General features: G+C 35.9%; 2 pseudogenes; both read left to right on the top strand.

Annotated features, from left to right (window-relative positions):
* Window positions 1–14,567: 14,567 nt before the first annotated feature.
* Window positions 14,568–19,820, top strand: LOC125472760 (annotated as a pseudogene).
* Window positions 19,821–20,462: 642 nt separating this feature from the next.
* Window positions 20,463–21,399, top strand: LOC125472770 (annotated as a pseudogene).
* The last annotated feature ends 2,271 nt before the right edge of the window (window positions 21,400–23,670 follow it).

Here is a 23,670-nt window from a genome sequence, read left to right on the forward strand (position 1 = left end):
GAGAGAGAGAGAGAGAGAGAGAGAGAGAGACATCAAGAGGGATGACAATCGACAGATGTGAAAGCAAAATCAAAAACCCACAAGGAAGAGAGATCGAGGGAGGAGTCGGAGTGGTGTCGGAAACTTAGAATCGGGATAGAGAAAGAGAGTGAGGGGAGAGTTGTAAATTGGGTTTGAGAATAAGAGAGAAGGTGATATCGTGATAGAGGATAGAGCAATGAACGGTCCAGGTCGGGGGCCCGTTTTCTCCAACTTTTAAAATCGGCCCGCCCGTTATTTACCAGGAACCGGCCCGGCCCGGCTTGTTTAGTATATATAATTTTTGGACCCGTCTCGTACTCGCCTCGACCTGTGGTTCCAAGACCCATTTGCCCACCCCTAAGTTAAACTCCATAAAAATTCATGGATTTATAAATCCATTAAAATCTCTCAAATTCCTAATTGAATACACCCCTTTAATTTTTTTTTCGATTTTTCCATTTTACTGAATTTTGTTGATTTTTTTTAATCAAACGATAGATTTTGTTAAATTAAATATTAGATTAGCTTCTGACGAGGTTCGAACCCACACCATCATACAATAACTTAACAGTTTTTCCACTACTATGGTAAATGACCATTTTCTATGTTTCTTTTTTGGAGATGTTGACTTTGCCTTCTATTCTATGTCTTTGTTAATGCAAATAGAATTAATTTTAATTATTATAAGCACTTTTGAGAATTAAAAGAATTTATAATTGAGAAAAACAAAATTGATGAGGGTAAAATTAAAATGAAAGGGGATGCAGGGTTACATAGGGTAGTGACAAATGTGGGGAACAAGTTTTTGTATCCAAAGCTTTGATGGGTTTGTGCTATAAGATAGTGTTTGGTACAAAGAAAAGACGGAACAAAACGGGACAAAATGGAACGGAACGAAACGAAGGTTCCATGCTATGTTTGGTACGCATATGATGGAATAAAACAGTTGTTCTGTTCCACATTTGGTACGTGTAAGGCGGAATGAAACAAAAGATTAAATGACAAACGTACCCATGGTTATCCATTGACTCCATCGACTCAACCCTATAGATTTTCTGCAGCCGTCATGGGTATGGGAATGAAGGTTAAGCAACATGCGGGACCATCATCGTTGGAGCTCTGTACCTCATCACCTGGCGCGCCACCAGACCTTCCCTAGGATCTCCGGGTGCGAGTCGAGCAGCGTCACCGTCCACAACAACTACGATGTCGAAATGTCCTGAGCCGCGAAGAGGAAGTCAATAAGGTAGATGATCTGGAGATTAAGGAGAGGGAAATGAGGTGGTGGAGGATTTTGTAATTATTAAGGCTACGGGAGAGAAAGGATAGAAGCTCTTATTTGTGACAAAGTCGGAGAAGCAACAAGGCATCGTCAAGCAACAGCGTCGCCCACGTCTTACCAGTAGATGACCTTGAGGGTTGGCGCGGTGGAATACGATGGTTTCGTTGTCGGACCAGTAGCGAGGATGGAGGAGGCAGGAAGAATACAGGGTTTGGTTCGAGTGGGTTTGTTGGGATTGGGTTAACATTGGGGCCGATTAGAGAGGGAGGATGAAATCGTCGTACAAGGAAGACGGTGGAGAAGCCATGGTTAGGTTGCTGGATTTGTGGTGGAGGAGGAGAAGAGAGGGAGGTTACAAGAGATATGAAGGGTAGACAATGGAATTAATGAAATAGTTAAGGGGTATTGTTGTCCAAAAATTTATAATTTTGTGTTCCATGGGGTAAGGGTGGAACCAAAATTTAGCTAAAATTTGTTCCACGGGAAGTGTGTCCCACTCTTTTTAACCACCAAACGTGGGACGAGTGTGTTCCGTCCCATCCCACATACCAAACGGTACCTAAGAAGACAAGCCAAACATTCATGTCCCTCAATTCTGAGTTAATGAGGACTAAGTCCAAAGTATCCTGAAGGAAAAACAAGTCTTATAAAATGATTTTTTGTTCTTCCAACAACTTCTAGGTGCTCAGTCTGGTGTTACATTGAATGTTTCTGTCATTGATGAATTGTTTATGGGGGCTTTAAGGAGCTTCCCATGGCTATTAAGGTTCTTCTTGCGACTTTCAAAATGATTTGTTAAACTAATAAACACTGGAACGACTGAGTAATTACAATGTGTGGTATGAAGCTAAAAACCCACTAGTTTGGCATAAAAGAGTGCAATTATTCTTGGTTGCATAGTTTTGAAGTGGCTAACCTAGGGTTTCTAATGTTTTGGTAGTTTTGAAGGGGTAAGGAAGCTTATCAGAAAGATCAGAGTGAATGAACTGTTTAAAGCTCGTGAATTGTGGTTTCCAGCACTTATAAATAACTTGCTTTGATTATTGCATCTTTCTTTCAAACGTATTAAGGCTTTTGATTTATAGTTGTAGGGATCTCTCTAAGTTTTAGATGGGGAATCCCGTGGTTTCCTCTCTTCTTCCTGTTTTACTAAGTCGTCTCTTCTTCTTTTCATGGTTCCAGGTACATTATTCCTTTTTGTTATAACGCTACAGAAGGTGGGTAGCCCAGTGAAGCCCAAGGTTAAACACGATGCCCATGGCTCCTTCTTCCGGCACCAAGTCGTACAATACGACTCTATCTTTGGCAATGCTCTACTCTGCTTTCTCCCTCATGTAAGAGCTTAAAAGGGAAAGACGTTTTTTTTGGCCGATTAAAGTGGCGCACGGCTCTAGGTCTAGACGTGATTCGGTTTTGATTTGGTCAGCTAGCTTTGGGTTTTGGTTGTTTCCTATGTGTCTTATTTGGTTTGTAACAGAAAGAATAAATTGTTCTCTCTCAATGTCGTCCTACGTGCAATTAAAACTATAGGCTTAGATTTTGGTGCTCCCAAGTAACCCAAAATCTTCTGCAACCCTAAATCCATGTAGGCCAATGAACTTCCTTAATCATTCACACAATGTCCCATTCGACAAAACCCGTTACGTGGCTTGGACTCATTTAAGCATATCAGGTGCTTGGCGTGACTCAGATTAAATGTTGATGTATGAATACTATACTACAGCTTGGCACGATATATATGCGTAAGTTGCACGAGTTTGGTGTGATTTTACAAACGTTCAATTTATAAAATATTATTTTATTAGCATGGCATGATTGTAAATCTGCATACCCAACATTTCACACTTTATGCATGAATTTAAGTTTGGTTTGTGACGTATATGCAACAATTATGCTTTGGGCTTGTTGGTGAAATTTCTAGACTCTAACATTAGCCTTCTTGATTATCTGGGCCATGCAAGAACGAAATGATTTGAATAATCAATTGAGCCCAAAACACCAAAAGTATGTGCATGGACTCAGCTTTTTTATCGCCACTAGCTTTGTAGTTGTAGCTTTTCATCACTTAATTTAGTTATTGTTTGCTTAACTGTCTCGCTCAGACATAATTTCTTATTCACGTGCATTTTCTTCAAATGATTTATGACATGTATTTTGACTTGCATAAAATGAGTTGAACTCTCACACTATAACAATTTCATTTCTTCTATGTTTGGTCATCATAAAATCCTTGGCATTACAAGATCAGGTTCTAGTACTCTTGCGATATATATATGTCTCAAATGTCATTGCTATCTCAGGACGATCCTTTTATTATTTCTAGTACAACCAACTATTATCAAGAGCTCTCAGGTTACTGTGGTTGTGCCTTGCATATGTCTAGTGATTGTAATCAGTGTGATTGGATCATAGATGCAAGTGCTACGGACTATATGACTTATGACAACAACAATCTTGTTTGTGACACCATCTTATTAAGATATAATAGTATCACTAGTAACAATGGTGTACCCTCTATTACTGGCACTCACATTGTGCCTCTTACTTCTACTCTCTCATTACCCAATATGTTTACTTGTTCCATCATTAAAACATAAATTGATGTCTCGCAGTCAAGTTACTAAACAATTGAATTGTTGTGTACTAATGTATCCTAAGTTTTGTCTTATCCAGGATATTCTCACGAAGGACATAATTGGTCGTGGCACTAAAAGAATGTTCTATATTTCGTTAATGATGTCAGTACGGGTCAGGTCAACTTGGTTCAAGGGGCAACTGATCATAAGAAAAGACAAGTGTGGTTGTGGCATCGTCGTTTGGGTCATTCGTCTTTCAATTATTTACAACATGTGTTACCCAATTTATTTGTTGGGTGTTCTGCCTTTGATTTTAACTGTGATACTTGCATTCTAGCCAAGAGTCATTGTGTTCCTTATTTGTTAAGTTGTAATAAGAGTACTATTTCTTTTGGATTAATACATTCTGATGTTTGGGGGGCCATCTCCAATTTATAGTTCTAAAATCTAGTGGTTTGTAACATTTGTGGATGATTGTACATAGATTACATGGCTCTATCTTCTACAAAATAAAAGCAAGTTTTTTTTTCAACTTTCAAGACTTTTCACACCATGATTTTGACTCAGTTTTCTACTAAGCTTCATACATTACGTTCTGACAATGGTGGGGAATATGTCAATCATAATTTTACCTAGTACTTCACTGCTCATGGAATCCTCCATGAAACTACTTGTCCTCAAACTCTCGACAAAATAAAGTGGTTGAGCGCAAAAACCGACATACTGCTCGGGCCTCGTTACTTGGTGCTAATGTTCCTTGCTTGCAATTCATATTGCTATCTAACTCATAAACAGAATGCCTTCTAAAGTCGGATTTTCAGACACCATTATAGGCTCTCTCTTGGTTTGGGCCTCTATGATTTATCTTAATTATGCCACCTCATGTGGTTGGGTGTGTCGTGTTTGTCCATCTTCACATAAACCAATGCACCAAACTTGACCTTTGTGTCATTCGTTGTGTTTTTATGAGGTATGAGGCACATAAAAAAGGTATCGTTGCTATCATCCTCTCACCCGATGGACGTATATCATTATCGATATGACTTTTTTGGAGTCCGAGATATATTCTTCATCTTCATTCACCTCTCATTTGTAGGGGGAGAGAACAAGTGAAAATGCGAACTATCCATCACAGCTAGCAACAACCACTCCATTGCCAGTACCACTCACACTACTGCCTGCACCCCCACGACACTGCCAGTATCAGCACCGAGCACAGAAGCTGCACCACTATTAGAAGTAGCAACTCAACAACTGGAAACGATTGCAAACGGTGCAGTCTCTATTGTGAATCAAAATGTCGAAGCTTTGCCCCCTCTTCATCTCCAAATATAATACCAATAGATTATTGATGAGTCCATATTATACCATATATTTTACCCTAATCTTAGTATTAATTTATTGGTTATTTTGGTAGAATTTTGATACTTTGGATTATGTTTTCAATGTAGAACATTCGACTTCCTCTGGAGCAAAACATAATCAAATGGACGAATTTTGAAGTGATTCAAATTGGAGGACGTTCGTGTGTCTCTTGCTGTCTTCGTGTCAAAATTTGGGATTTTTCTACTAAGCGGTTATTTTCTGGCGATCAAATAAAGAAGCAGTGGACGTTGCTAAAAAGTGACGTTTTTGGGCTTAAACTGAGTTTTTGGAGCTCAAGATACCTCAAATAGGTTTGTGGCCTTCTGGAGAAGTGTTCAGAATAGTCAAAGCTTTAAATCCAGCTATTTTGGGCCAGTTTTGGAGCTGATTTAGGTCCAAAACGTGGCTGTGCAGATTTTTGGGCAAATTTACCAAGTTAATTTAAGATTATGTTTCCTATTTTATTTCAATTTATTAGGTTTCCTAGTTTTATTCTAAGACCTTTTACTAGGAGGATTTTAATTAGAGTAGTATAAGTAAGGCTTTTTAGCCATTAGGGTTCTCTACACAACATTGGGGGGAACGTACGTGGAGAATATAGCTAGGCTTTGACGCTTTGTATTTTCAAGATGTTTTCTATCCTTTTTCTATTTCAATAAAATTCCTTTTGTTTTATGGTTGCTAGTAGCTAATTTTCATTTGCTAGGGTGATGTCTTGAACCTTAGCATGAATATGTAGTTTTTATTTAATTGCTTATGATATTATGCATGCATACTTTGAATTATTAATCACAGTGCTTTAAACTGTCTCTATACCTTAATGCTTAGCTACCATTAGGATGTTTAGATAAGTAATCGGATGCAATTCAGTCGGAATACCACCAGGGGATTGAGTGTTGCTTCTTGTGGTTTATAGTTGGAATTTCACCTAGGATAAATACCACGTTTTAGGGGTTGCATGGTTTTTCAAAGGGTTTTCACAAAACGTAATGAGTCATGCATGTTTATATTTGATCTGAATACCACAGACGAATTGCATGTTTGATATACGTTCTAGCTTGAATACCACGAGTAGAATATGCATTAGAAAAACCTAACCTTCAAAGTTGCATGGGTAATTCATAAGTAATTGGTAAATCTACATAGGATTGTTAAGGAGACTGCGGAACCCTAGGCTTTTACAATTTGGTTTTCAAAATTATTTCCTTTTGTTTTCTTTACTTTGTCAAGTTATTTATTTGTTTTAATTTAAAATTCGTTTTTAATATTCTAGGTCATAAAATCAACCTTTTCCAATCTTTGTTTTTAAATAATCAATTAAGATTTGGTATTTACATAAATTATTCATTCAATCCTTGCGGAAAATGACATTGCTTGAGCCGTTTATACTACAACTACCTTGTTCTCTTGCAAGTATTTTTAAGTGTTTTTATCCCTATTTTTGCAGGTGGTAAAAATCCCTATCAATTACCATACTCTTGAGAATATTCATGTGGTAAGTCTCACTTCCTGTGACATCCCACATCGCCCAAGGGAATGATCCTTGTATGTATATTCTCATCCCTATCTAGCACGAGACCTTTTGGGAGCTCACTGGCTTCGGGTTCCGTAGGAACTCCGAAGTTAAGCGAGAAGGGGGCTATAGCAATCCCATGATGGGTGACCCACTGGGAAGTTGCTCGTGAGTTCTCAAAAACAAAACCGTGAGGGAATGGTAAGCCCAAAGCGAACAATATCGTGCTACGGTGGTGGAGCGGGCCCGGGAAGTGGTCCGCCTCGGGCCAGGATGTGACCACGACTAGGGTTAGGCTCTGATACCAAATTGTCACATCATGGCCCGGGGCGGATCACTTCCCGGGCCCATTCCACCACCATAGCACGATATTGCCCGCTTTGGGTCCCAACACACCACGCTTCCGTTGCGCAACTTTGATTGGTGTGTCGACGAGGACGTCGGGCCCTTGAGGGGGGTGGATTGTGACATCCCACATCGCCCAGGGGAATGATCCTTATATGTATTCCTATCCCTACCTAGCACGAGGCCTTTTGGCAGCTCACTGGCTTCGGGTTCCATCGGAACTCCGAAGTTAAGCGAGTAGCACGCGAGAGCATTCCCAGGATGGGTGACCCATCAAGAAGTTCTCGTGTGAGTTCCCAGAAACAAAACTGTAAGGGTGTGCTGGGGCCCAAATCGGACAATATCGTGCTACGGTGGTGGAGCGGGCCCGGGAAGTGATCCGCCCCGGGCCGGGATGTGACACTTCCCCTATTAATGTATTGGAAAGTTCAAGGTATCACTTACCTTGTAGGCAAAATCGAGGAAAACCACCTATACTCACCGGGTGAAAGAAAAGGGTCCAAATATATCACTACCAACTATTTGTCATCACATAAATTGTCATAACCAAGTAAAGCTTTCCTACAACAAAGATTGTGTTTCAAGCTCATTAAAAGAAGCAATAACTGATGCTAGGTGGACTAAAGCAATGGAAGAAGAGATGAGTAGGGCCGGTCCTGAGAATTTGGGGGCCTTAGGCGAGTTTTCGAAATGGGGCCCTAAAATTATCTGATTTCCGGTTCTTTGTACATTGATATGTATAAAAAAGAATTCGCTAAATACATAAAAATTCTATTTCCACATCCAATATCATTAAAAATTAATATAAAAAAAAGATAAATACACAAACATTACTTAAACATTACACGACTCATGTTTTTAGACACAAATGTACTAAATGTTTGTAGTCAAGAGTCTAAGCTTGAGAGTGAAGAACGATAAAACTTGATGATCAAGGGAGTAAAGAACAATAAAACTTGATTGATAAGTATAATAAATTCAGCAACACCAATTGTTTCTCTTGTGCTTTTTTCGTAAAATCAACATCATACTAACAATCGAATACTAAAACAATCCATTGAATAAAAAATTATTGAAAAGCAAAATATAAATTCAAAGTTTTGATTATCTTAAAGTACAATCTTGAAGATCATGTGATAGTTGGTTTAAAAATTCGATAGAAATGGAGAGATTGGGAAGTTGAAAGAAAAAAGATTGCAAAGGGACTTAAGTTTTATAACTTTATATGCATTTGGTCAGATGGATTGACAGTAAATTTGAAAAACAAGAAAAATGTAATGACTTAAAAAGGCATCTCCATGTTTTGAACTCAACACTCCAAAGAAAAAGAAAATCGAACATTTCCACTGCGCCAACAAATGAATTATGATATTTCTGACTTTTTTTGTATTTATATGTTATTTACATGATATAAAAAAATTTTGGGGCCCCTTTGAAGTGGGAGCCCTAGGCGGGTGCCTACTTAGGCTACCCTCAAGGCCAGCCCTGGAGATGAGTGCACTTCAAAAGAACCAAACGTGGGATCTAGTTTTATTACCTAGAGGAAAAAAAATAAAGAGTAAGGTGCAAGTAGGTGTATACAATCATGTACAAATACATGATTGGTCGCCAAGAATTATACTCAAACCTATGACATTGACTATACAGAGACATTTACTGTAGTAACAAAGATCAATACAGTAAGTGTATTGCTTTCGTTGGCCGCAAATCCAGATTGGCCTTACAACAATTTGATGTGAAGAACATCTTCCTACATGTGAATCTTAAACAGGAATTGTATGTGGATATTCCACCGGGGTATATCACTCTCACAATCATGAGTAGTATGTAAATTGAACAAGGCCTTATATAGTCTAAAGCAATCATGTCAGGCGTGGTTTGGGAGATTTCGAATGGCCATGAGAAAATATGAGTTCAAGCAGAGCAACTTCGACTATGCACTTTTTGTAAAACATTGGATGGGTAAGTTAACAGCTCTCATTGTCTATGTGGATGATATGATTGTCAGTGGGGATGATAAGGAAGAAATCTTGAAATTGAAGGACTACTTGGCAACCAAGTTCGAAATGAAAGATCTTGGTGGGCTTAAGTATATTTTTTTTTTGGTATATAAGTGGCTCGATCGAAACAAGGCAAATTTCTATCTCCAAGGAAATATGTTCTGGATTTATTGACGGAAACAAGGATGCTCAATTTTAAACTTGTTGATATCCTCCTGTCATCCAAAACCATCATCTTGCCATGTATCCTGATCAAACTCCAACAAAAAAAAAAAAACCGTTATTAAAGGTTGGTTGGATGATTGATCTACTTATCCCATACCAGACCAGACATCGCTTATGCAGTAAGTGTTGTCAGTTGGTGTATGCACTCTCCAATTAAGATCCACATGAATGTTGTTAAGAGAATTCTTCGTTACTTGAAGTTGGCACCCGGTAAAGGCATTATGTTTTCTAAGAATATACACTTAAATGTGGATGGTTATACTAATGCAGATTGTGCAGGAAACATCATTGATAGGCAATCTACTTTAGGATACTTTATGTTTGTGGGAGGCAATTTAGTGACCTGGTGTAGTAAGAAGCAAAAAGTTCTGACTTTGTTAAGTGCATAAACGGAATGCAAAGGTATGGCAAAAGGAGTGTGTGAGTTACTATGGCTCCGACGATTACTTACAGACCTTAGGTCTCCACCAATGTCTGCATCAAATTTATTTTGTGATAACAAAGCTGCCATTGATATTTTTCCTAATCCAATTCAACATGATCAAACCAAACATCTTGAAGTTGATAGACATTTTACTAAGGAGAAGTTAGACGTGAATTTTATTCAATTTCCATTTGTGAAGTCCGAGGATCAACTGGCAGACATTTTAACAAAAGCAATTACTCACCCAACAAGTTGGGCATAGGTGACATTTATGCATCAACTTGAGGGGGAGTGTTGGCGCAAGTTGAAGATTCTCCTACAAAAATGGCTTAAGCCATCTTTCACAAAAGTTGTTAAAGCAATTTGAGGGGGAGTGTTAATTAGGTTCATTGAACAATTAAGCTCATTAAGTCTTATACATAGGTCCATTGACTATTCTATGTTATGTTCATTGTATGAAGAGTAAATGATGTGTAATTGTATTTAATCCATGCATTTGTATTTCCTATATATTTGTACATTTGAGGATGAATGAAATTAAGAAAGAATTAAACACAAAATTAGCAGTATTATTGTAGGATGTTCCAATTTTAGAAAATTGTAAACCTTGTCCACCATTGACACCATTGATGTTGTATGTGCCTATCTACTCCTAAGCATTGGAGAGTTAGCCAGGATCGTTTGTTATATGTGCATTTTGCTCTGGAGTCTAGGAGCCAGCTTGCGGGTGCAATGGTTGCTTGGGTTACACGGTCAGATTGGCTGCAAGGACAATGAGACCTGTATTGGGAACTCGTCCTTCATAGGATAAGTTCATGCGATTGTAACAAGCGTTCGCAAAGTGACCATTAAGAAAGGAGCAAACATTTGTCATGGCAAAAGAATTCTCTATGGAGATCGATGAGAACTTTTAATCATGTCAACAATAAAAGTTTGGAATGTTCAACGTGGGGGCTGCAGGTACTATATATAGATATTCTGACTCCCAATCAGGTTGCTTTATCCTTCGGTTTCGTAACCAAGTTTTTCTTTCTCACTCGCACTTTTCTATAGAAGTTTCTCACCCTATCCCTGACATTATTCTCCGATGTCCCCAGTTTCCATCGCCGCGACCATCTGGTTCACCGGTACGACAACGAATCGTGTTCGGTCTGGAGCACGATGCACGTACTCTAGTGAAAGATACTCTTGGTACGGTACTCATTATATTCTTGAGAAAATTAGAATTAGATGTCTCATTTTAGACTTTTGTAGACTAAACATTTATGTTTTTTGAGTTTTTGATTAAGCTTTTGAAACATTTGATTAAGATACTCAGACTTGAACTATTTCAGATTAATTGAAATTAATTTACATTTAAATATCTGCTATATATTTTAGATAATTTCAATTATATTTAAGTTTAAAATTTAAACTATGCAAATCTAAATGTACACCCAGGTCAAATGGAAACATACCAATATTAAATGAAAACGTACCAACGTCAAACGAAAACGTACCAACCCCGAATTAAAACATACCCAATTATAAACTATATTAAAATGAATATTCATCTTTTTGGAATGTTTAAAAATATGTTTGATTCATGCACAATGTTCTAGATAGTCTTGTTGTTTGATAGATAAGTATGTGGAACAACTTTTAGTTGATCAGAGATAAATCCTTATTATTGTAGATAATGCTAAATAATAACGATAAATCATATAATTTTGAATTAACAGAAAGGCTATTGTCCAATTAATGACTCTTTCTATATAAAAAAAAAATTATTAACTAAAGTAATTTTACATTGTTCACGACTCTTTCTATAAAAAAAAAAATTAATTAAAGTAATTCCTTGTTATTAGGACAAAAAATAATAAAACTTATGTTTTGAAGACAAACATATCAAAAATTCAAATAGACCAATAAGCTAAATAGACCAAAAATTCAAATGTACCATTATAATCAAACATACCAAACATACCGATATAACCAAAATTGTAGAAAAAATGTTTAGTCTATAACATTTAAAAATGAAACATCTATATCACAACGTCCCTATATTCTTTGACTTGGCTCATCTTCCGTACAAATTATGGAGGTCCGAAGTCTAATGAAAACTCGGTCAAAGGATTGCAGCTTTTCTTAGGTGCTGAGCTATGCATGAACGCAAGCAAATCCCAAACGCTTTTTGCTAGAAATAATTCTTCAAGTGGGGCCACCTTTAAATCCGAAGATTTCGTGGCTTAAACTTTGTGGACTAATTAGAGGATTACTTTTCCCCACCTCGTGGGGTTCATTTTATTGGTTTTTGTTAGATTAGTTAAAATTTCAAGATTCATGTCTTAGATTAATCAAACAAAACTAATCTAACGATAACTAACAAGGTGTTGAGCATCACTTCTACTTTTAGAGGGTGAGCTAAAAAATGCACTCATTAATTAAGGGAGGAATTCACTAAATGCGTTATATAAATACTCTTACGGTCTTAACTACTTAAATTTTCATAAATCATCTTAACTACTTAAATTTTCCTAAAACAAACAACAAAAATTTACTTAAGCTACAAGTCCCCTTCGATAAAAAAAATAAAGAAGAATAATATTTGGCTACTTAAAGATGAGTAGGAACTCCTACTCAAAACTCTTAGTATTTTAATCACAGAGCTTTGTGCTTATGATCAAAACCGTTCATATTATGAATCGCAATGTAAAGATCATATCTGCAAAAAATAAATTAAAACTAAGGTTGTTTAGACAATTTATTGAAGCAAATACATAGACGGTTCGTAATGATTTTACTAATACTATTTATTTATTTTAAAAATGTTTGATGACTAAACGATCTTAGTTTTAAGTGATTTTTTGCAAAGACGATTTTTATAGGATGATTTGTAATATGAACGGTTCTGATTATAAACATAAAGTTTTATAAATTGACAACGAATAATTTTGAGTAAAAATTTCTACTCATATTTAAATAGTTAAGTATTGTTAAAAAAAAATTAAAAAAAAAAAAAAAAGGATTGTCCTCACCTCTTTTGATTGATTAAATTGAACACTGACTTGAGTAGGATATCCTTTTAGCTATCGCTATATTTTATTTTCTATCATTTCTTCCTACCCGTTTCGAGATGCATGTGCAAAGTTATCAAATAAGAATTGAGCTGTGCGTTCCGTATCAATGAGTGATACCTACCATTTCTGTAAAACTGCGTCAAGTGAATCAATTTTTTATTTTACCTGCTCCGGAAAAGTATTTTTCTTGCGGTCCAAGCAAAAGTGGTTTTAACCAGCTGGTGCATGGAATCTCGTGGTCCCACAAATCTCCGCACAAAATTGCCTAGTAAACTATATATGTTAAAGATTTTTTTTGTTCCAGAAAACTCTCATGCATTCGGTCTCTTCAGGAGCATAAAAGAATGCTTTTAGGAACAATAAATGTTAGGTTAATATAATGATATTATTTCCACTAAGATGAAAGATTGAATTAGATTATACAAGGGAATTGTCATAATAATTTGGTATTAAACTTGTGCGAGAGCTATATATCTTAAAATTTTTTTTTAGAAAAGTCTCATGCATTCTCTGTATCTTGTGGAGCATAAAAGAATGATTTCAGAAACAATATACGAGATTAATATAAAAATATTATTTACATTAAAACGAAGGATTGAATTAAGTTACACAAGGGGATTGTCTTAATAATATGGTATTGAAATTGCGCGAGAGCTAAACCTACCTTTCTACTCATAAGTGAAAAGAAATATCAGTAAAACATTGTACTAAATGACATGAACAATATATGTGAATATTGGATAAAAAGGGATGAACCCAAGAAAAACTACAAGCTAACAAATCCTGACCTAGAAAGATTATTCCTTATCATCATATTTTGAGATACTAACAAAACCATTCTGACGCCACAAAGTTTATGTAGGCTCAACACAAATTAAGCTCTGCCATGTCCAAACCAAACATGCCAAAAAATGAAGATGTTTTCCAGGAGATGATGGAGTCTTGGGCACCACTCATATCACCACTTGTTCTTTCAGGAGACTAATCTGATACTTGGGACTCAAAATTGCATGCAGCCTGCAGGAAGCTTCATGCTTGCGAATACAATTTTGACTTGAACTGATGTGTACCGCCAACCGCTCCATTTGTTTTTAGAGAGTATGATTCGAGTAGGAATTCTATAAGGAGCTCTTAAGATATCTTTTCTAGTCTTTTTAGTCAAAATTTGCTTTACATTACTTAATGATAAATATTGTAGCCAATTCTTAGACGTCAACTACTATTATCAACATATGACAAGTACCTTGAAACAAAAAGGAAAAAAAATATCACATGACAACAAGTTAAAGGAATCACTAATTAATTTATGTAGTTAAAGAGTTTTACCATTAATTAACCATATAAGGTCGATTTTTTATTACGTTTTGTACAGGAACTTCACATGTTTAAATTATTTTACTTTATTGCTAGAACCGTTTAAAAACAAAGGTTAGGTACTAGCATATGAGTATACACAAAGTGTGTGAGAATTTTATTTTATTTATTTTTTTTTTTTTTTGAGGCTTTGAAAAAAAATAACAAAATTTGGTTATGAGAAATTACATTTCTGCCCTATATTTCTTATTCATGTTCTATTTTATTTAGAGCGTCAAAATGGTAATTTCATAAGCTTTTGGTTGACAATGAATGTTTTATTCATTAGTAAAGATAATTAAAGTAACCAGTCGTCCTCATTCCTATATTAATCACACAAGTCAGCCACAAAACGCATACTAATTACAATATCCAGAAAATGAAACAAACTTTTAAAATTTTCTTATAATTTTATTAAATTATTTAGTAGACAGTGTTATTGGTCCTTTAAAAGGAGTTGGAGGGTGTTGCTTGTTATCATGCTTGAGTGCTGCAACACAAATAATTGCCACATAAGAAGCTATGGAGAATCCAAAGTTCCCTCTCCATCTTTGCCATGTCCACAAGCTTTCAAACTTCATCAACCGAACACATATCCTCGTCCACTCAATCGCTCTAGCCTTCTTGTTTTACTATAGAGCCTCTTTCTTCTTCCAACACCCCAATACCAAAGCCACAACCCTACCATGGCTTCTTGTCTTTGCCTCGGAAATCCTCCTTGCCTTCGAATGGCTCCTCAGCCAATCATTTCGCTGGCGGACTGTTTCGTGAACCGTGTTCCCAGAGAGGCTGCCGGAGAATGACAAACTTCCGGCAATTGACGTGTTAATTTGCACCGCGGATCCGGAGAAGGAGCCAACCGTGATGGTTATGAACACGGTGTTATCAGCCATGGCAATGGACTATCCACCGGAGAAGCTTCATGTGTATCTATCTGATGACGGCTATGATGCCGTGACTTTGAATGGGATGAGAGAGGCTTGGAGGTTTGCAAAGTGGTGGCTTCCGTTTTGTAGGAGGTATGGGATCAAGTGTACGGCTCCGGAGGCTTATTTCTCTGCAGGAGGAGGAGGTGATGGCTATGAGGATGGTGATTCCGGGGGTAGTGAGTTCGTACAAGAGAAAGAGCATATTAAGGTTAATTATAACAAAAATGCTATTCTTACCATCTGTTTTTACCATCAATTGTACCATATATCTAATAGAGATGAGACCCACATGTGTTGGTGGGTCCTATCTTTATTAGAGAGATGATACAAATAGATGGTAAATATAACATTACTTTGGAGAAGATACTGAAAATGGTAAGAATGATAAAAAGCATGAAATGAGTGCATGATGATTTTTTTTTCGCAATTAATATTGCGATATTTCTCAGTAACAAAGCTGATGGTAAAGATTTGATTGCAGGAGGCATACGAGGGGTTTAAGAAAAGAGTAACAGAAAATGCTAGGATTGAGGACGCCAGGAGCAACATGTGTCGAGATCACTCTGCAGTCATTGAGGTATTGTTATTTTGTACCCTGCATATCACTTTGTTTGTTGATTAGTACTTTAGTTTGACAAATTATTTAGACCTATAAAATAAATTACCAATGAGCTTTCAAGCTTGGTGGTAAAAAAGAACTTATCAGGGTTTACTGCCACTATGGCATTCCGGTCTATGCAATGTCATGTGTAAATTTCTCTTTACATGACATTAAATATAGAAAAAATTAGTATCTGATCCCTAGTTACTAATCTTTATTGACTGAAACCTTATTAGTTTTCATAATTGATTTAGAATAAAAATTAATAATTGATCCCTAGTTATTAATGTTTATTGACTGAAACCTTATTACATGTCAGTTACATAATTTTTTAAAATAAAAATTAATAATTGATTTAGAATTTTAATACTCACACCTTTATTAAGCTCCTAACTACAAAACATTTCCAAAATAAAAAAAATAAAAAAATAGAATAAGATTGTACCCATTAGCTTTTTTAAAAAATGTTTTCAATTTTTTAATCTTATATGTACTCATTCATGTAATTTTTTCAAATTTTTAATCTTAAAATGTACTCATTCTTAAATATACCAATTTGTTATATGTAAAATGTACCCCCTTTTTTATATATAAAATTTATTCATTTTTTTTATAATCTATTTTTAAACTTACATGGGTACATTCTTTTTTCTTTGATTTGAGAATGTATCCATATCAAGTTTAATCGAAGAAATTTACTAATGTTATTAAGTCCAATATCTTTTTTCAATTTTTTTTTTTTTTTTTTTTTGTGATTTGAAGAATGTACCCATGTTTTGGTACAAAAATTTTTTGGTTAATTTTGATGAAAGTACCCATGCTTAAATACACACACACACACACACACACACACAATAGTATAATTTATATTTTAATATTTTTAATCACACAAATTATGGTTTTTAATTTAAAATCTCATTAATATAAACAACTATAAATTTCAATTTTTAATTTAAAAAATATAGTAACATATATAGAAATAAATTATCACATTAATTTCAGGAATTTCGATAAAAAATTGAAAACTAACAAAGTTTCAGTCAAAGAATATTCATAGGTAGACACCACATCCAAAGTTTCCCTTACATATATTATTGGATCGGGTCGCTCTCCTTGGTTGACACATCCTTCTGCCCATTGATGTTCTAATTTGTGACAGTCAAATTATTATCTCATAACATATTAACATGTAATTAGCAACGTTGATAGAGTAAGCCTTGCCTCACAACTCACATGCCTACTTTCCCATTTATTTCCCAATTTGCCAATATATCCAACAAATAGGAAAAAAGTGGTCTCCACACCATTTATACCATTAAATTTTTCACCATCAGCCCGGCTTGCTATAAGAATCCAAACAAAACAAAAAACAAAAAAAAAAAAAAAAAAAAAAAAAAAAGAAAGAAAAAAAAAATAAAGAAAACTTTTGCAAGGAAAGACAAATCTCTAATTATATAATACAAAATAATCCTAGAATCATATCTTGAATTTTGGCAGGTAATACAAGAAACGTCCAGTGAAGGTGATGATGCAATTCAAACAAATGAAGCAAAAAATATGCCTCTCCTTGTTTATGTTTCTCGCGAGAAAAGACCCTCTCATCCCCACCATTTCAAGGCTGGAGCGCTCAATGTTCTTGTATGTATGCATCTCTCTCTATCTTTTTTTGTAATTCGATTATAAGTTATATTCTTTCCATTACCATTATGTAAGCTGTCAATTGATTGTTGTGTGTTAAAAAATAATAAATCGTTTAATCAATGATTCAGATTAACAATCTAATTAAATAATACTTATATGCTACATGATTTGACAAGCGAACATTGACATTGTTTTGATCAGCTACGTGTGTCGGGAGTTATAAGCAATTCACCTTACATATTAGGGTTAGATTGTGACATGTACTGCAATGATGCAAGTTCGGCTCGGCAAGCAATGTGCTTCCATCTTGACCCTAAGATATCACCCTCTCTAGCATTTGTTCAATTCCCTCATAAATTTCACAATATCAGTACCAACGATATTTATGACAGTCAATTGAGATCAATATTTACGGTACGTAATAACTCAAGGACAAACTTTACATTAATTAATTGATAAGTAAATGTATTATTTACATCATAGAGTAACCTTTGACTAGTTGGTCTTGATCACTTGTATATACATTGTTGCGATGGCAAGGTTATGGTGGGCTTGGAAGGCCCTGTGTGTGTGGTACTGGCTACTACATCAAGAGGGTGTCGTTACGTGGAAGTTCCATTAGTGAAGGTAAGTATATAAATTGTCTTAATTAAAACACCTTAACTAGGTTTAATATATAATAAGCATATCATATATATCAAATTTATGAACTTGTCAATTACATATATATACTTTTTAATTGACCAAATTTTCTGCAATACCTGTTGGATGATGTATCGATCGACTATAGATATATGTGTTAATTAATTCGTGGACATTTTTCTCTGTTGTATATCATAATATGCTTTCAGATGGGGATGCAATGAAACTTAGACAATGTTTTGGTCCATCCAATCAGTTCGTCAAATCCCTCCGCGAAATCAACAGGCCTGACCATATGTTCATCGAGAGAAATAATGCACAGCTAAATGAAAGCCCACTACTAGCCTCTTGTGCCTATGAAGATGGCACCAAATGGGGTGAAGAGGCAAGTACAATTAAACCATTGGAATCTTACATTTCACCCCAAAATTGAAAGATAAATTTATTAAAATAATTATGGTAAGCTTAGTCAATTGTGAGCAGTTGATACTTGTCGGTCGTGCAATGTATTAACAGATCATAATAACCCTGCGTAGGAGGTGACTGAACCTAGCATTCCTCTAATGCTAATGGTGATATCTTACTCTTATTTGTGGCATGCAAGTTTGTTTCTTATACGGTTCAGTGGTGGAAGATTACTTCACAGGGTTTCATTTGCATTGCAAAGGTTGGATTTCAGTGTTTTGTGATCCAAAAAGGCCACAATTCTTGGGTAGTGGCATCACCAAATTGGATGAGCTTTTGGTCCAAGGGACAAGATGGTCTTCTGGCTTAGTTGATGTTGCTATCTCCAAGTTCAGTCCTCTTATATATGGCCCTTTCAAAACCCACACTTTCCTTCAAAGCATGTGTTATGCAGAAATTGCTCTCTTCCCCATTTTCTATTTCTTGACACTCTGGTGCTTTGCTGTCATTCCTCAAGTGTGTCTACTCAATAGCATTCCTTTGTACCCCGAGGTAATTAAATTTTGTTTTCCTCTCATTATAACTATACATAGTTAAATATCTTTAAATATGATTAAGAATTTTCATAGCAACAAGGGAAATGTTCATTTGCATTATTATGAATCTAAACCATTTATTATGGTTGATTATGGACAAAATTTATGGTTCAAAATTCAATTTCATAGTCTGTCGATATGAGTACTTGTATACAAACGTAAGTACATAAGAAAGCATTACCCTTTTTTAGAGTGCTTATAGGTAATTCACATGCCGATCATGTTCTTGTTCTTTGTAGGTTTCAAATAAGTATTTTATCGTATTTTCGTTTGTATTCCTATCATCACTCTCAAAACATTTATACGAGGTGCTCGCAACAGGATTAAAATTTCGACATTGGGTAAATGAGCAGAGAATATGGATGATGAAGTCAATCACATCTCACTTATATGGTAGTGTGGATGCTTTCATGAAGAAACTTGGTATGAGAGAAGCCAGTTTTCTCCCAACAAATAAAGTCGATGACGTTGAACAACTCAAGCTTTACAATATGGGAGTATTTGATTTCCAAACATCACTACAATTTCTTGCTCCAATGGTTGCCCTAGTCATCTTGAACATGGCTTCGTTTGCTGTGGGGTTTGCTAGAGGGATCTTTGTGGGGGAGTTGGACAAGATGTTCATACAAATCTTCATAGCCTTTTATGTCATAGTAATGAACTACCCTATTATTGAAGGAATGCTAATAAGGAAAGACAAAGGAAGCATTCCACTATCTGTTACCCTACTATCTGCCTTATTTTCCCTCACTGTCTATTTTTTGGGTTCTATGATTCATGTAGCAAGGCCATGACCTATATATGTGTATACATTTTTCTGATTCCTAACTGTTTTTATTGTTTCACTCTTTGCTTTTGTTACTTCGTAATCATTGGGATATTGTAAATGTAGGGTGTCCAAAAGATATGCTCTTTTTTTCTCTTGGCTAAGAGTTCTACTTCAGCCCCCAAAGTAATGGGAACGCATGAATAGAGCCATAATTTCGAAGAAAGAAACGCCATTAAATTGTCTTTGACTAGTGATCAGAGCAAATTCACCATAAACTAAGCCCAATAGGTTTTGGCAGCAACATTAATAGGTAAGAACATGTATCTCCATAGTCCAAGTCCACATTAGTTCTGGAGGTCCTTTTTCCAAATTGCCCTTTCATTTAATCAATAATAGAATATGTTTCCAAATCACCCTAATGGTCAAATAAATTTAGAAAAATAATAAACAAACACCTTTTTTAGCTTCTTTTACTCTCATGTTTAATCATATCTCTCTCTTCTAGTTGATTTATTCAATCAAATGACAAAAAATAAAATCAAGATTTTATTTCACCCAATCCTAATTCCCAAAAAACCCCTCAAAATAGAATCAAGATTTTGTTTAAATAACAAAATATATAATGCCACCCTCATCGCCTCACCATCAAACTTTCACAAGATTGCTGCTCAAACCCTACTTTTTTTTCACCCTCACAACCCACTCATCTTCTCCATCAAAAACCACTTCCCAGAAATCCCAAAAACCCATTTCGATCCATTAAGATTTCATCTTTCTCTTATCCAATGACAACTTCTTCCTCTTCCAGCCAAGAAAACCCACTTTCCAAAAAGGTCCAATTCCCGTTGGACCCCGCCTCCTACCAAATCCTCGACGAAATGGGATCCGGCGTCAGTGCTGTTGTCTCCAAGGCCGTCTGCGTCCCTATGAACTCTGCCATCATGGCTATCAAGTTCATCGACTGCGATCAATCCTGGGCTGATTTCGACAGCATTTGATGTGACGCTACAACTTTGTCTCTTCTTTCCCGCCCCAATATTCTTTCCGCTCATTGCTCCTTCATTGTCTACCGCCATCTTTGGATGGTTATGCTGTTCGTGTATGTGGGCTCTCTACAATCAATAATCTCCTCTTCTTTCCCGGGAAGATTACCAAAACCTTGCATTGTTGTCGTGCTGAAAGAGACGTTAAACGCCATTTCGTATCTTCACAATCAAGGCCACCTCCATAGTGACATCAAGGTCGGAAATATTTTGATCGACCCAGATGGGTCGGCCAAGCTCACTGATTTCGGGGTCTTTGCCTCAGTCTACGAAGCCAATTCAACTGAAGGGTTGTTGACTCGGCTAACCAATATTGCCGGAACGCCGTATTGGGTGGCACCTGAAGTCACACACTTGCACAAGGAAACAAAGTGGATATCTGGTCGTTTGGGATCATGGTGCTGGAATTGGCTCGCGGCAGCCCTTCCCTATCTAACCTACTGCCATCAAAGTCTCTACTTCTAAAGATAACTAAGAGGTTCTGGTTTTTGGATTACGAAACCCAGAACAAAGATTTCAAGAACAAGTGTTCTCGTAGGTTTTTTAAGACTTGGTAGGTTATTACCTCAATCAAGACCAGTCGAAGAAGCCGACGGCAAAGAGGCTGTAGAGAGTGATGAAGCCATGCTGGGTGGCCCTACTGGTAATGTGGGTAAGCTAGGAATAAGAGGTGTTGACATGAAACCCATGTTGGGTAGCCTTAGGGCTGGTTTGGTATTGCTGTGCTTTAAAAATAAACTGTTTCTGCTGTGCTGTAAGAATAAACTCATTTTTACTGCTTCACGTTTTCAATTTTTTTTTTTCACACAAAACTGTGAAAATAAGTTGTTTTTAAGTGTTTACCAAACATCTTTTTTAGCTCAGTTTTTTTTTGATATCCACTTTGTATAAAAGCACCTTAGTACCAAACCAGTACTTAGTGGTAATGTGGGTGGAATTGGAGGACTTGAAAGGGAAACAATGGTGGTGGGACTGATGGCATTGATAAGGAGCTTGGAAGAGCAGAGGCAGAATGTGATGAATCTGATCAGGGTGTTGAGAGGAGCGCATGAAGTAGGTTGAGAGATGAGTAGAGATGAGCAAATGAGGCAGGAGATTGAGAGGCCGAGGACGCTTGACAACGAGAAGGAAAAGAATTTCCGGTTAGAAATGGAATTACAGTTTGTCAGGATTCAAATTTCTGCTGAAAACAAAAATGCTACAGGTGTTGGTGGTACTGCTACTGATTAAGATTTCCAAGGCATGCATTTTGCAATTGCATTTACAAAAAGAGTTTGCTTTTGAAAAATTAGTGAACTTTTTGCATAGCTTTTGAGTTGGTTGTAGTACAAATTAATTCATGTATGCTGTATTGCTAGCTATACAAAGCTACTATACATTTGGCGAAGGATTACATGAGAATTGTTGTTCTTTTTCTATATGGATTAGACATTGCTTTAAGCTCAAGAATGTTTTCTTTAACAATATCAATAATATGTATAAGCTTATTTAAAATCAATTCATGATTGATTACATCTTGAATGTTATTAACTTATTTAAAATTCTAATTGAATACAGCTGGATTTCTAAGGATTTTAGTTAACTATATTAAAATTCTGATTGAATACACTTTGAATTTCAAAGAATCACTTAAAATTCTAATTGAATACCCCTAGATTTATTAAAGGGTAAACTGTCATTTGAACCCTTGAACTATTACTCTAGTTGAAATTGACTCTCTGAGCTATTATTTTTTTGGTAAATTAACCCCCTGAACTATTTGAAATAAGCCAATTGACCCCTTGTCGGTAGATTCCATCCACTATTTCGTCAAATTCAAAGGAAAATTAGTCTTTCCTTCAACAATTCTTACTTATCAATTATAACCAACAGTGTAATGACATGTGAAAGCAAAATAATGTGTAATGACAATGTGAGATAGTCTGTTATGTAAACGTTTGGTTTTTTATGTTTTCTCATTATGCTATATATTTTTGAATTATTATGTGTCATATGTCAAAATTTTATTGGTGGTTATAACTGACAATTAACAATTGTGATTGAAGTGTGCACAGAACCTAAACCTTACATAGTGCTCAATGCTTCTAGATTCATACCCACTACTGGATTTAAGAAACTCTAATGAGCCTATAACTAGAATATTAATCAAAGCCCAAGACCTAAACCTTGTATAGTGCTCAATGCTTCTAGAGTCCTACCCACTAATGGATTAAAGAAGCCATAATTAGCTTATAACTAGAATATTAAAGCCCATAGGATTACTTCCTTTACAAAACTCCCTTATCACCTTGGCAATTAAAACCAGGTATTACTATTACTTGAAGCACAAGGAATAGCTCACCAAATAGACCTCCAACTCTAGATTTTCTTGGATATAATTATGTAAACCAACTAGGGTTGGACTTTAGAGTTTAATTAGAAGATTATGTTCTTGTAAAAATACTTAACCTGCTGCTGTGATCAATATTGCTTTGTGCTGCTTGTCAATGCAGATTGCAGAATACCAATATTTTTCATTGTAAATACAATGCGTGGAGAGCTCACTTTAGGTTCTTTCTCACAATCAAGGATAATGGGTTATCAGTGTCATAAGCATCAAATTTTGGATAGAGTTTTGTTCTCGATCATCTCAAACCTATCTGAAACTTATAACATTGATAACCCCTTATCCTTGATTGTGAGGAAGAAGAAAATTTTTCTTTTTTTGGGTTTTTTGTTTCGGTTTTTCCCTCATTTTTTCCTTAGTTGAAAGTCGAATCCCCTTTTTTCCCTCCCTTTTCCTTCTTTTATGGTTTTCTTTTGGCTGCTTCAATCTTTGCTGCAGCTTTTTCCTTTAATCTCATCACAACCACTCATTTTCATGTCCAAAAGTGGAGGGCCG

Source organism: the organism of the source record quoted next, unplaced genomic scaffold, assembly GCF_019419815.1.
Source record: "Pyrus x bretschneideri cultivar Hongxiangsu unplaced genomic scaffold, Pyrus_bretschneideri_v1 Contig73, whole genome shotgun sequence".
Taxonomy (NCBI): domain Eukaryota; kingdom Viridiplantae; phylum Streptophyta; class Magnoliopsida; order Rosales; family Rosaceae; genus Pyrus; species Pyrus x bretschneideri.